The 13,406-nt window shown below is 38.5% G+C and overlaps 1 long non-coding RNA gene across 2 annotated transcripts; it reads right to left on the bottom strand.

Moving 5' to 3' along the window:
- Window positions 610–12,712, bottom strand: LOC110396485. 2 transcript variants are annotated; one of them, XR_002436996.1, is made up of 4 exons: window positions 12,621–12,712; window positions 6,887–7,084; window positions 4,206–4,290; window positions 610–2,340 (listed from the first exon to the last, which is right to left on the bottom strand). It is a non-coding gene; the product is annotated as an uncharacterized LOC110396485 (long non-coding RNA). The 2 variants fall into 2 exon arrangements; XR_002436997.1 differs by lacking the exon at window positions 6,887–7,084.

Below are 13,406 nucleotides of genomic sequence, written 5' to 3'. Positions count from 1 at the left end.
CTTCTTTTTGAAAGTTTGCAGCTCATCAGCTAAAGAAATGCAACCTAGAATTATATATGACTACAGTCCTGAAAAATCAGAGGCAATTTCAATGAAGCCAAGAACCTAAATCATAGCAGCTGTGATTCTACCTTCTCATCAAAATCGTTCCCTGAAGTCTCTGTTTTTTATTTTACTCTGAAAATTTACATCACAGAATCACAGAATTGTAGGGGCTGGAAGGGACCCTTAGAGGTCATCGAGTCCAACTCCCCTGCCAAAGCAGGCTCCCTAGACCAGGTTGCACAGGAGGCGTCCAGGCGGGTCTTGAACGTCTCCAGAAAAGGAGACTCCACAACCTCCCTCGGCAGCCTGATCCAGTGCTCTGTCATCCACACTGTGAAGTTCTTACACGCATTTGTGCAGAGCTTCCTATGCTTCAGTTTGTGGCCGTTTCCCCTTGTCCTATTGCCATGCACCACTAGTCTAGCTGCGTCCCTTTGCCTGCCACACCTTAGATATTTATAGACATTGATCAGATCCCCTCTGAGTCTTCTTTTCTCAAGGCTGAACAGACCCAGGTTGCTCAGCCTTTCAAGTTTACATCAATTTCCATCAATTAGTTCACAGTTTGTTCACAGCATCAATGTACTTACAAGCTTTGTAAATTACAGCTGAGACATCAGTGATCATTGCTCCCTGAATTAACCACAGACAAAAAAAATGTAAATTTGCAGAGTTAGAACAAAAATTATCCCATGGGAACTATTCAAGAAGAAGACAGCATAGACATGAATCACACTTGTCAAGGGTGTAGTCTACTATTCTGTTGTTCCAGCAGACCAGGTCCATTCTTCACTTCCCCACAGAGCTCACAGCAGCTGCCAACTACGAATGGTATTTTGGGATCGGCTCATTTTGGGGCTTCTTCTTGTCCTCAGATTTAAAAAAAAAAAAAGAGGAGGGATTAATAAAGAAAGGATGTATTGGGCTATTACTGATTTATGTCAGTAGAACATTTCCACACATTTTCTCTGCACAGGAAGAAGAGGAGAGTTTGGCAGGTAGATGGAAATGGCAGATGAAATGGCTAGCTGCCCAGCAGCCTTTCTGTAGATGTTGGTTTTCTGAGTATTCCTTGCCTTCTCAGAGCACTTTGCAAGCTACAGGCACCGGATGCTTCCTTCAACATTTGTAAATTCAAGCTAATAGGTTTCTAACACTCAGCTTCCACCTTTTTTTTCTGGGCTCTGCTAGAGCTCACATTAACATTTTAGTTAACCTGCTAATCTCTCAGTACAAACACAACAGATCACATTAAACAAGCAAGCGATTGAAATGTGAGAGACATAATAGCTACGTGGCGTTAAGTACCCTGTAATTACCAAAAAAAAAAAAAAATCAATGCAGGTCATTGCTAAGAGTCTTTTCTGACTCATTCAAGTTTCCTCCCAGTAAATTCTCAAGACTGAACTTAAAGCCAGCCCAGTGATTTCTGCAGTCAGGAAGTGTTTGCTCAGTACACTGAGCTGCACCTGTGGTTCATACTTCGTGTAGCTTGACTGCTGAAGTCACTTCCTTTGCTGCTGCCTTTGACTACTGGATAATCCGGAAGACATTCTCCACATTACATTGTCCTCCCTCACAAAAAAAAAAAAAAATAAAATCTACCTTTCTTTTCTTCCCACTCCAAGAAAGTTCAGAGACCATTAACAAAAATTTATTTTGGCACTTACTTGAACATTTGGATCTACTTGGAGAAGAATCTATTGGTGAAGAGGGATGATGCCTTTATCATGAATATTTTCTGTCTCTGCCTGCCTGAGCATCAAGAACTGTTAATATTGCCCAGTATATCTCAGGATAATTTAGAGTAGTGTCTTGCACTGTTTCTGCCACAGCAACCAGGGTCAGCAGCTGTACCGTGTGTATGAGGCGGCTTCTTGCAACTCAGTGGCAAAGTGTTCTCTACAGATGCTTCTTACTTACCTGGGTTGGTTTTTTTTGCCCTTCCTCCTTTACCAGCCCTCATGCCCCCCCCCCCAACAAGATCACAGCCAGCTGCTCAGAGGCATATGAAGACATTCAATGACAATGTTCATAAAATGACAAAGTTCATACAAAGGAATGCAATGAAGAGAACAGCAAAGATTCAGCTTGCAGGCAGGGAAGTAGTCAGGTGTTATCTCCAGTTTGCACAGCCTGGAAAGCTCTTCAGAGATCAGTTACTTCACAAATAGATGCGACCAGTTCTCTGAATCAACTGGATAATGCAATCTCTGGAAGTTAGCTGTTGTACAATAGGAGCTTTGTCAATTTTCAGTTGAGTTTCCTACTGCCTAGAGAACTGTAGCTCTTCTCCTGGAAGAAATGGCAGATCCATGATTAAAGCATATGTTACTGCACAAATGACTATATTAGTTTATTGATCTAGGGCTGTGTTCCATCTCTAAAACATTATTTTACAGGTCTTCAAGAGAAGAGAGTTAGAAAAAACACCACATCTAATCATTAAAAATATTAAAGCTTCTGTATTAAAACAAAAATATGTGAAGTCTGAGATTGTGAACAATTTCATTAGACTTGCATACTGTAAGTGACAGTAGTCATTAGCACATTTCCAAATTATTTTGGACATTTCAGAAGATTACAAAGGGGGTTGAAGTACTACCAAATTTACTGCTATGTGCACAGATACAGAACTAAGGTATTTCTGAATGCTACTGTGAAACGTGGAAATCAAGAGCATGATTAAGACCCACATAGATATGTTTAGTTCAAGATATAGCGTCAGAAATCTCAGAATCAATTCTCTCCTATGGCTGTGTCCCTTGCTGTAACAGTTCATTACACAGATTCTAGTGTCATGTTTTATTGATTCAGAAACAAAGGACTAGGGACAGATTGCTACAAGTTCTTCTGTCTTTGACACATAATTATTCCTGAAACAAAATAGTAATTTTCATTTGTCTAGAATAAAACTTTCAAGAACTCAATCACTTTAAACATGCTTGTAAATCTACCTTCCTTCTTGTTGTGATATAATTAAGAGATAATGTCAGCGGAAAAGAAGCTTGTTGTGAGAAAATATTTCTCTACTACATGATATATGGCATAGTATTGATCACAAACTTAAAAACAAAGCAGTTACTTTCAACATGAGTAGATAATTTTTGACAACTGCTGCTAAGTCTTTCTGTTCTCCTGCCTTGTTTCTTGTGTAAAGCAGATTTAAAGCTAAAATAGCTAGATGTAATACAATTAATTTCCACACTACGTTCTTTTCAAATAAGAAAATAAATCAGACACCACTGTTTTCTCTCTCTGCAGAAAACAGTCTTCTTTAGGAAGTCTTTTTCCCAAAATGAAAACTTAAACAAGGGGATTACTCATGATATAGATTTGTTAGTAGATTTTCACCACACTAATATACTAATTTAGTATGCTTAATGGCCCTAATTACACAAAAACAGATGCTTAAGTGAACATTATTTCATAAAAGTTCATTTTGATTTCATACACAATATATGTATTTAATATAATTTTCAGATAGGAAAGACCATCTTTAACCTAGTACACAGGAAATAAAGCCAAGTACATAGCAAGAATGGGTAGAATATGCTATTCACTTTTTCATTTGAGTTTTTCACTTGAGGGATCTTGTCATACAAGATAAAAAGAGGATACAAAAATCGTTGTTTTTTTTTTTAGTTTTTTGTATTTGTGCCTTGCCTTTTTCAACTTGTTTTATATTTGAATACTTGAAGCTGCTTCTGATAAAATTACATGCAGCGTCTTTCCATATCACAATGACAGTTTCTGCTCTCCACTGAAAGAGTCAGCATGGTGCAAGGGAGATGCTATCTGTTTGCAGACCACATTAGTATGGAGCACTTGCAGCCTCTCCAGATGTAACTAGAGTGCTTGGCAATGAGACTGATAGTAAAAGAAAGAACAACTTAGAATATGCTACTTCCACAGAAATTTAGCATAAAAACACAATGGCCATTAAAGTGGTGATTACTTGTATGAAACACGTAAGGTGAATATAAAAAAAGTTTGTGTTGCAACACATTGCTCCAATCCCATATGAGCAAAAAAAATTGGGTCCCAAGGAAATAGAGAAGGTATTGGCAGTGTTCAATGATAGTGACAAGTTTACTAGAAATGGTAAAAGAATCAAGAGACTGGGCAAATATATAGTAACTTACATGTATATTACATACCAAGTTCACTTGCTATTGCTTCCCTTATTTGTAGGCACAGATACACAGAACTGGAGAGTAACTAAAGAAAAAGCAGCATGCATCTCTGTACAAAGAAAATATAATGTTAATATAGAATCGTTCCTTGAGTGTCACAGTAGTACCAGATCTTGCTGAAAAAATCATTCCAATTCAGCAAGGGATTAGATTGAAAACGAAGAAAAAACTTAGAAAAATTAAGAAGCACTGAAAGCATCAACAGATTCTTCAGCCTAGAAGATGCAAAATAATCGCAGCACAAAGAGAAATGTCTATAGACAACAAAAATCCAACGGCCTACTCATGGAAATTTCAGAAGACTGATGTGGCACAGACCACAATAACAAAAGAGAACTAAGTTAAAACGGAGAGAAAAGTAGAAGAAAGATAGCACAGAAAAGGTCACCAGAGGAGCAAAGAAAAATTAAAGTATATCAAGCAGCAAGAATAATAATGATAAAAAGTTGGTTTATTGTATTATCAGTGCTCAAATAAAGGACAGTTAATCATTACTGTGATTAAGACTAGAGAAATCCCACATTTTCATGGAAAAGAGTGCTTTTTGTATCTCTTATCATAAGCTTGCAACTTTGCTTTACATAGGTAACTAAACTGCACCAGGAAAACACTTTGCAAAGTAATGTACTTTATGAATTGTGAAGTTTAACAATAAAATAATTACATATGGAGGCAATTTTAAAATAGTTTTTTTTCTTTTCTAAGAAATTTTTTAACTGTTCAGTCCACATACCAAAATAGAAGCAGCAACAATCAGGTAAAAAAAAGGTATTTACATGCATCTCTCTATATTTAGATTAGAAGAAAGTCGATGAAACTGATGAAAATTTTGAACTTCATTTTATTTTTACTGAAAAATTAATATTCTTTTGCTTTTGATTCCCTAGGTTATTTTGTATGTTTTTATTTATTTATTTATTTTTACAGTAAAGCTAGTTACAGGCATTAATATATTAGCAGATTTCAAAGAGATCACACATACTTCGTGTTAAGTCTTTTTGGAGTTTGAGTAGAGCTGGAGATATAGAAAATGCCTTATTTTATTCTTCCATGGGAAATGCAAGGAACTTTTTCAAACTGAGGCTAGGTAACAAAAACTTATCGCAGATCTGGAAGAATCTACTTGTATGGCTTAAATATAAGCCAGAAACTTGAACTGTCCAGCAGTGTTGAAGGAAAGGACTTCAAGTATGTTTATGTATTCTTTTTGTTTATGTATTTCTGTATTTTTAGAGTGAATATCATGAGTGGCAATGAACACTTACCGTCACACACAGTAACATTATGAGACAATTTTATAGTTATTTGAACTGAATCAATCAATACAGAGTGAAAAACAGACACTGTCATCTAACAGCTGCTAATGCAGCATACACAAATACCGGTCTGATCAAGTTTCTTCTGTCTTTAGGCTCTTGTTTCCCTGAGTTGAAAAATCGATTCCTGACAGCAGGACTACAGCTGCTGTGTTCATTAGGAACACTGCTATGTGCCTGTTTGCTGAAGAGAAAGGAGCAAGAGAGGCTACCATGGCCACCAGTAGAATTCAATAGGTGTAACCTTTGGATTTCAGCAGTGCTTTCAATGTTGTTTCTCATAGTGTCCTTTTGGATTAGATGTCCAGCATACTGCTAGAAAAACATAATGCTGTGGGTGAGCAAATGGCAGATGGGTCAGGCTCAAGGATTTATATTAAGTGGAGTTACATCAGGCTGGCAGTCACTAGTGGGGTTCTGCAGGGCTGCATTTTATGGTCAGTTCTCTCTAACGTTTCTACAAGTAATCTGGATTCAGGACTCAAATGTGTACTATGCAAGTTTACAGACAATACTAAATTAAGAGGAACAATTGACCTGGCAGCCAAAAGGACCAACTACATCGTGGGGTGCATCAGGTCCAGCACCGCCAGCCAGGCAGGGAGTGGGCTTGTCCCTCTCTGCTCGAAGTAACACAGTAAGCTTGTGCAAGTAGAATTAACAGATGAAAACAATTCAACTTGTCTTCAAACTAGGCAACAGTCTTGAAACTTGTTTCAATAACACAATCACAAAAATATTTTTCTGTCACTTTCTATGAAGGTAAGTTAAAATTCAAAGGCTCTGTCTCAATCCCTGTTTAACAAGCAGGACCAGTTTCCTTAATCTTGAAGGCTTCTTTGTTCTATTATAAATATCTGCTTAGCCCCAAGGTTTGTCTTCCACTGAACAGTATTTGTGGTCTATGGCTTATTAAAATTACTTTTCTGTAATGTATCTGACCTAATCCCCTATTTTAAATACACGAAAGGAATGTAGCTGGAATATTAAAAACTGGTTTAAGAGCTCTAGAACACCAGGTAAATGTGAATTTGTTTCCTCTGTCACTGAAGAGATTCTTGAGCATCTCACAGATCTCTCTTCTTGTATTAATTATGATTAGTATTTTAACAAATAATCTGATTAGCGTATAAAATCATTGCTAGAAAAATTGGCAGAGGTTTATATAATTATGTGGACAATTCAATACAGTGCAGTCAAGACTGCTTGGTAAGTGCAATTTATGCAGTTAAATGCCACACCACGCCTCTTAGAAGGACTACAACTGAGACTTAAACGATGACTGTACTAGAGTAAAGTGACCATGAAAATTCCATGGGAAATATATACCTTCAACAATTTCCCTTGAGAGGAAATTAGAGCACTGCACAGCAGCTTCTGGTATCAAGTAGCAGCTAAGGTCACTGCAGGATGCCACTGGTCTTTCAGCTTGAGAAATGATGAGCAAAGGAAGACAATGAAAGATGACACTGTTCCCATTGTCAATGTGCTCATGAAGGAGATGGTAAGTTTCTTTTCAGCAATAGTCTGTAGACAATAGAAGTAATATTGACACTATAGTTGGCTACTTGTAATAATGCCAAGAGGAGACAAAAGTAGCAGCAGCAAAAAATAGCAAATGCTCTGGATTTATTCACAGCAGATGTTCAATATCAAGCATCTTCCATCTATGTTGGACGTCAGTCTGGATATCAGATTGTGATCTCCAAGAATGCAAGCTGATAAAAGAAAGCTCCAGAAGTGACAAGACGACACTCCTGGTGATCCCTGTCAACTGTACCTTAAATCATACTCTGATGCTGAAAAAGATGCTTGCAACACTGTATTAGAGGGCACTGCTCATTGCATGCTCAGCCTGACAACTAACGCCAGTTATGACAGAATTGGATTTGAGCTTTGTCAGAAGACGTAGTGAGTAATAGTTCTGATCTGTTCACACACACAATAGCAAAGTTTATCTTCAACAGCTAATACAGTTGCAAGAAAGGAAATTACCTTAAACATACCACGTTATATCTATCAGCCAGCTATGTTTGTCCACTATCTAGTTCAGAAACACTAGTTCAGACACACCACTGCATGATGACACCTCTTACACTCCCTCCTAAAGTTGAGTAGCACATGCTAAGTCCTAGAAACAAAACAAAAAGCAAGGAGCAAGCGTAACACATTGATGTGGAATTCAGCACTGGTTGTTAACTCTCTCTTGAAATGGCCTGTGTTGGTTCCCCTACCCCCCCAGAGTCTTTGTCTACTTGACTCTTACTAACCAGGCACAATAAGCACATGGCCAGCCTCGAACATCACTCACTTTAAAGAGGAAATAGCAACCCACATATGATGAAGGAAAAGCTCCTTGTGTGAAGCAACTTGGCCAGAGAAGAATAGAGAAGTAATTCTAAATTCACACCACTGAGCAGGATTTCAAAGAAGATCATCTGCCTTGTCAGAATGATCAGAAAGCAGTTCAGAAAGAAGACTAAAAAAGAAAACGCTTGACTTTAACAAGGTTAAAAGACAACTGCAGGGACAATAAGAACTTTCAGATAATTTTCTAAGGGTCAACACCCCACTTGTTTTGATACTGCAAGGTCCTGTACACAGGGCAGACTGCTTTATAACCTTATGCTGCTGTGCTGCCCTTGCTGTGTCACAGGTGCAGTGAATGGGAGATGTAGGATCAGCAGAGCTAGAGAAAATCCTCCAGCCCTGAGACTGCTTAGTAGTATGAATCTGAGTAGCTATATATCAGTGGTTCCCCTTTTGAGATCTTGTGCAGCACAAAATTCAATGTGCAGTAAATCCCCCAACAGAAGCCGTGCCAAGAGGTGTATTTTTAAGAACAATCATAAAAAAATATATACATCAGTATGATACATTTCCCCCACAGGGGAATGTGTGGAGCTACACTGTAGCTTTCAAGAACTCCCCAATGTCAATAGGACAGACAATTACAACCCAGTACTCTTGTCTCATACTGCTGAATTCACAAATACAAAGACTAGTTCCTTTATCTAAGCTTATATGCAAACTTTCATATCACTTGCTGGCTTACTTTTCCTGACAGCCTCTTGTTCTGCAGGTGGTGCCTCAGTTGCTTGAATTGTGTTACTGATGTACTGAGACTGCATACATTTACCTTAGGAGCACTAAATCAGCCTTCTGGGATCGAACTTCTACTACTTCATTAATTAAACTTGCATAAGATTAAATCTTCTACAAAACTACATTAACGCTATGGTTTCTACCATATCTAAACTTACTCCTTCAAACTGTTAATTTGAAAAAGCCTTTCATAATTTGACACACTTCAGCAGTAATTTCATTAAGTACTTCAAAATCATGCATCATATCAGAGGACAAAAAGAGTAGACCCTCTTGTTCAACCTTTTCTAAATACTGTCATTCTATTCGTAAGTTTCCAGCTTTATTGGAAGAAACATTTAATATGTTCTTTTAAAACTACTATATGCAAGTTATCTTAGCTAGATGATTTCGAAATGTTTAAGTTTAGAAGAGGTCCTTTCACATATTTCTAAAGTTATTCTGGAAATATGATGTCCTTTATTATTATGGTCCGCACAAATCAAGTCAGTCCCCTCCTGACCACAGATTGGAAATACTATCGAGCATTACTGTGTTCTCACCAATAAAACTAGTAATTTTTCTACCTCTGTCTAGTTGCAGACAACACTAAGTGTAGATAGGTACTAGGTATAGTTAACATAACAGGAAACGCCATTGAATATGATGAAATATATAACACTAGTTGGAGCTTCATTTCTCTCGATAACGTCTATAGAATCATACAATAGTTTGGGTTGGAAGGGACCTCTTGAGGTGATCTGGTCTAACGTCCCCCCCAAACCCCACTTCACAATGTGTTTGACCACATTTCAAAACACTCATTGTTCTTACTCATAACTCCAATGGCCATGCATAGCCATGTGACACCTTCTTGCCCCCCTTATTCAGCCTGCCCTTGAACTCCCCACCTCTGACCTCAGTAATACCAATATCAACTCTGCGCTCACAGATCAAACTTCTTTATTCCACAGGCTACTAACACATCTATCATGTTAAATAATCAGTTAAAGAATTCCATCTATCCCATAATACCTTAAAAGAGAAAGAGCAATGACAGAAAGGATAGCACACGCAAATTGATAACTGAAGAAAGGAATTTCATAATTGCTATTACAAATTGTTAGCATTTTTTTTTTTTAACTTAAGTGCATATGAACCATCTCTATGTGGTTATGTTTACATGGCTGCAAAAAACTGCAAAACCTTCTAACGGGAGAAAATGCAAACTGCTCTGTTTAAGTGTTTATTGCACAAAAATGCCTTGATCTAAAGACTTGTACAGAATCTATGAGAAGGCATGCAAGTGAGGATGGAGTCTATCCTTGGGTAGAAAACGGATAACTACCAGTCAAAATACTTCACATAGAAAGAGTATGTGCTTTAAGAAAATACACATTTCTTTCATTTTCTTAGACTATTTCTCAATCACAGCTTTTTTTTTTTTTACGATAATTAACTGATGTTTTTTCTGATATGTGACTTATGTCTCCAGGTCCTTGAAATCCATTTCTACCATACCTGTGACACAAAAGCGGTTCTATGCTTCCCCTGTTACATAACACTAGGTAGAGCTTCTGTGGGCTATGGAAGCAAACAACTTACATGAAATCAATGACGTATTATTAGTCTAATTAGAATCTTAAGATTCTAATCAAACATCAGTTTACATATAACCATTATAGGATAAGCAAGGATAAACACAAAAAGCTCCACTGAAAAAGCCTCAAAATTATAGTTTAAATCCCAACACTCAGACAAACACACACTCCTACTACCTTTTACCCTTTTATGCACCAGTCCTCCTCATAAGGAGGAGAATCAACAGAGGAGGACATTTACATGGATGGTGGGGTTACATTTCTCCTTACTTCATAGTCTGCTTGCCGGGTACTTCCTCATGTTAATAGCACTACTCCTGCTCTTCCTTTCATGGTATGTAACTGAAGATTTTTCCAGATGTACTAAACATGTTATGTTTTACATCTGCTGGGTATTTATTTATCTATTTACCCTTAAAAATGGTTTTACTAAACTTGCATTACATTAATGATCAAAACCTGCACACTGGTTATTTGTTTACCCTTGGGCTTCTGTATCTTCCTTTTCCTGTACTTTCAAGGCTTCTGCTTATCATCCTTCATCTGTACTCCAACTCACTGCATTATTACTCCAGGGTCATAGTCAGTTCACTGCTTGTTATTGATACCTGTCGTTTGCAGAAGGGCATCAAAATTATTAACCACTACACAAGTGCATAATGCAAGTTAAAGCTAAACAACTTACAATAATAGTCACCCAGCTGTTCAGCAGTCATTGCTTTAGCTAAACAAGCTAAAATAGAACTCCAGACAGGCCAGAATGAGTCTAGACAAAGTACACTTTGTGAGACCTGATCCAGAAGCCTTCTAGAGTCAATGCAAAGCCTGTATTCTGTTACCAGCTATAGAGATACTGTATTTAATGGGCTAATCAACAACTCAGATATTTCCGTTTAGCCTCCGGTATCACCCTGAGGTCTCTATTCCCTCCACAATCTTCTCAACACTTTCTATTTTCAAAGCCCAAGGTAGAAATATTCCACAGATGACTTGTAGGTGATGCTTACTAAAAAAAGCGTACATAAAACAACCCATTCAGCTTTTAAAGGTCATACTCCAGTATGCTGCCAGGCAAGCAGAGGCACCTCCATTCTGTTGTCAAAATGTCAACAGATCCGTCACCCACTCAGCTGAAACTGTATTGTTGCTCAGGTACTGTGAGAGAGCATGTGATTGTAATGCAGAAATCAGTGATGAAGTAACAGCAGTCAATCTAGGTGGTAAACAGAGAAGCTGCATAAGGCAGTTTGGCAAAGCCTGAGTCTACTGTGTATTTAGAGTCCGCAGCTGTGCCTAGCACTGTAAATTGTTTGCTCCAGCCTCCTGTCCACAAACGTCCACCCACATTATAGTGCAGAGGGAGGAATTTCCAAATATAGAATTGTACGTGGAGCACAAGGAGGAGAGACATGGAAGGCACTGATGGCAATCACAACACAAACCAAGTCTCCCCAGCTCTTTTCACAAGCCAGAGACAGGAGAGAGGCTGGCCATAAGGAGGAAGCACACACTATGCGAAGACTACCACCAAGAAAAGCAAGAGCACCATCCACTATTCAACTAGAAGACAACTAAAGACCTATTAATTCATTATCTGCAAGCATATTAACAACTCCAGAATTTCAGCTAAAGATGAATTACTGCCACAGGGGAACTTTCCTGACAGTGCTGCCTGCTGGCCTTGTTATCACCTTGGGGATGCTCACTTGCTTCCCAGATGCACATGTGGCCCAGGGCACTAGTGGAAGATTTCTATAACAATCCATGCATTTACAAGGCATAGTATAATCTGCAAAGCCTTCAAGCTTCCAGGAAAAGAAGCATAAGACCATCTTGCTCCCGCCTCTCAAAATCCTGCACACACACATCAGAGGCTTTGCCCTCACAGACGCAGCACAATAGACAGTCCACCCTGCTGCAAGCATACAAAAAGCTTACTCTGGGCTTTGCAGACAAGGCGAGGATATGAAGCTGCCAACACCAGGCATTCTAAACAGTCACAATGGTTACTCCATGGGAAAGAGGCTTTCACTACTAACTCAAATGCTCTCCTTTCAAGCCTCACAACTCTCAGAAAGGTCCTAGATGTTGCAGAGAGATGCATTAGCATAGCAGCCCCTTAAAGATGAACTTTTAAACTTAAAGCACCTAAGCAGCTAGCTATTTCTGACAAAAGTTATTCAACTTAACTTTAGACCCTTTAGAAAATACCAAAAAAGACATCCTGTTTTGGCACAGCACAACTTATCAGTAGCAAACCCTAGTAAGTGCACGTTGGTCCTCAGAAACATGGAAATTCTTCTGATAAATTCTTTACAATACCAGGCAAAGTGTTGTTAGGAATACCAATAATCACATGTAGGAAAAAATTAACTCACCTAACTGGTGAGAGGCTCTCAGGCTACAAATACTTCTTCTCAAGAAGCAACCCTCATACAGGAAAAATTCTGCCTTTGAAGCTAGCCCTTAAGTGAGCCCAGAGAGGGGTAGATTCTGGGCCCACCCCTTCTGGTCAGGTGGAAAGCACAGGTAAATTGCTTGCACCTGTGCTTCCTAGGCTAGCCATATGCCTTCTCCAGGTGCTCAATCATCATTTCAGGCTGTGACACAACAGTTCATTTACAGTGCATTTTAAAACTGTTCTATAGAGCCAGGTAGATGGGATATCAATGGTGGTAGGAGTTCCTGAAGAAAAAAAAAAAAGGCTACAGATAGAGTAGGTGCAGGTAAGGTGTTGGGTGCCGGAACCCTAGCCTGAAAACCATCACAACCATTTGCTATGCTCTTTTATTAGATGGAATTAAATCTCTAGCTTTTCCACAGAGTGGAGAATGGTTAGTATTCCTTTATCCTCTCTGTAACTGTAGCAGGCTAATGCTAAAGACATTATATGGGTGATCGCGATGCTTGCCTTAGAGAGAAGAGGTGGGACTGCAGATAAAGTATTTAAGGCATGTGCCTTGGTAACTTCTTATAGGCAAAAGAAACAGCACAACTGAGTAAATTAACGTGTAAAAACTCAGATTATAAACTGCCGTGTGTATTTTCTTATTGCTTTTCACCATCTGCCTGAAAGCCTTTGCAGAAGCTGCCTAGGCCTCAAACAGCAGGTAACTTCTGTAGCATCCTTCTTATTCTGCCAAGAGACTGTGTCTTTGCTATAA

The sequence above is a fragment of the Numida meleagris genome, chromosome 3 (genome assembly GCF_002078875.1).
Source record: "Numida meleagris isolate 19003 breed g44 Domestic line chromosome 3, NumMel1.0, whole genome shotgun sequence".
NCBI lineage: Eukaryota > Metazoa > Chordata > Aves > Galliformes > Numididae > Numida > Numida meleagris.
This window is presented reverse-complemented; position numbering and strand designations above follow the sequence as displayed.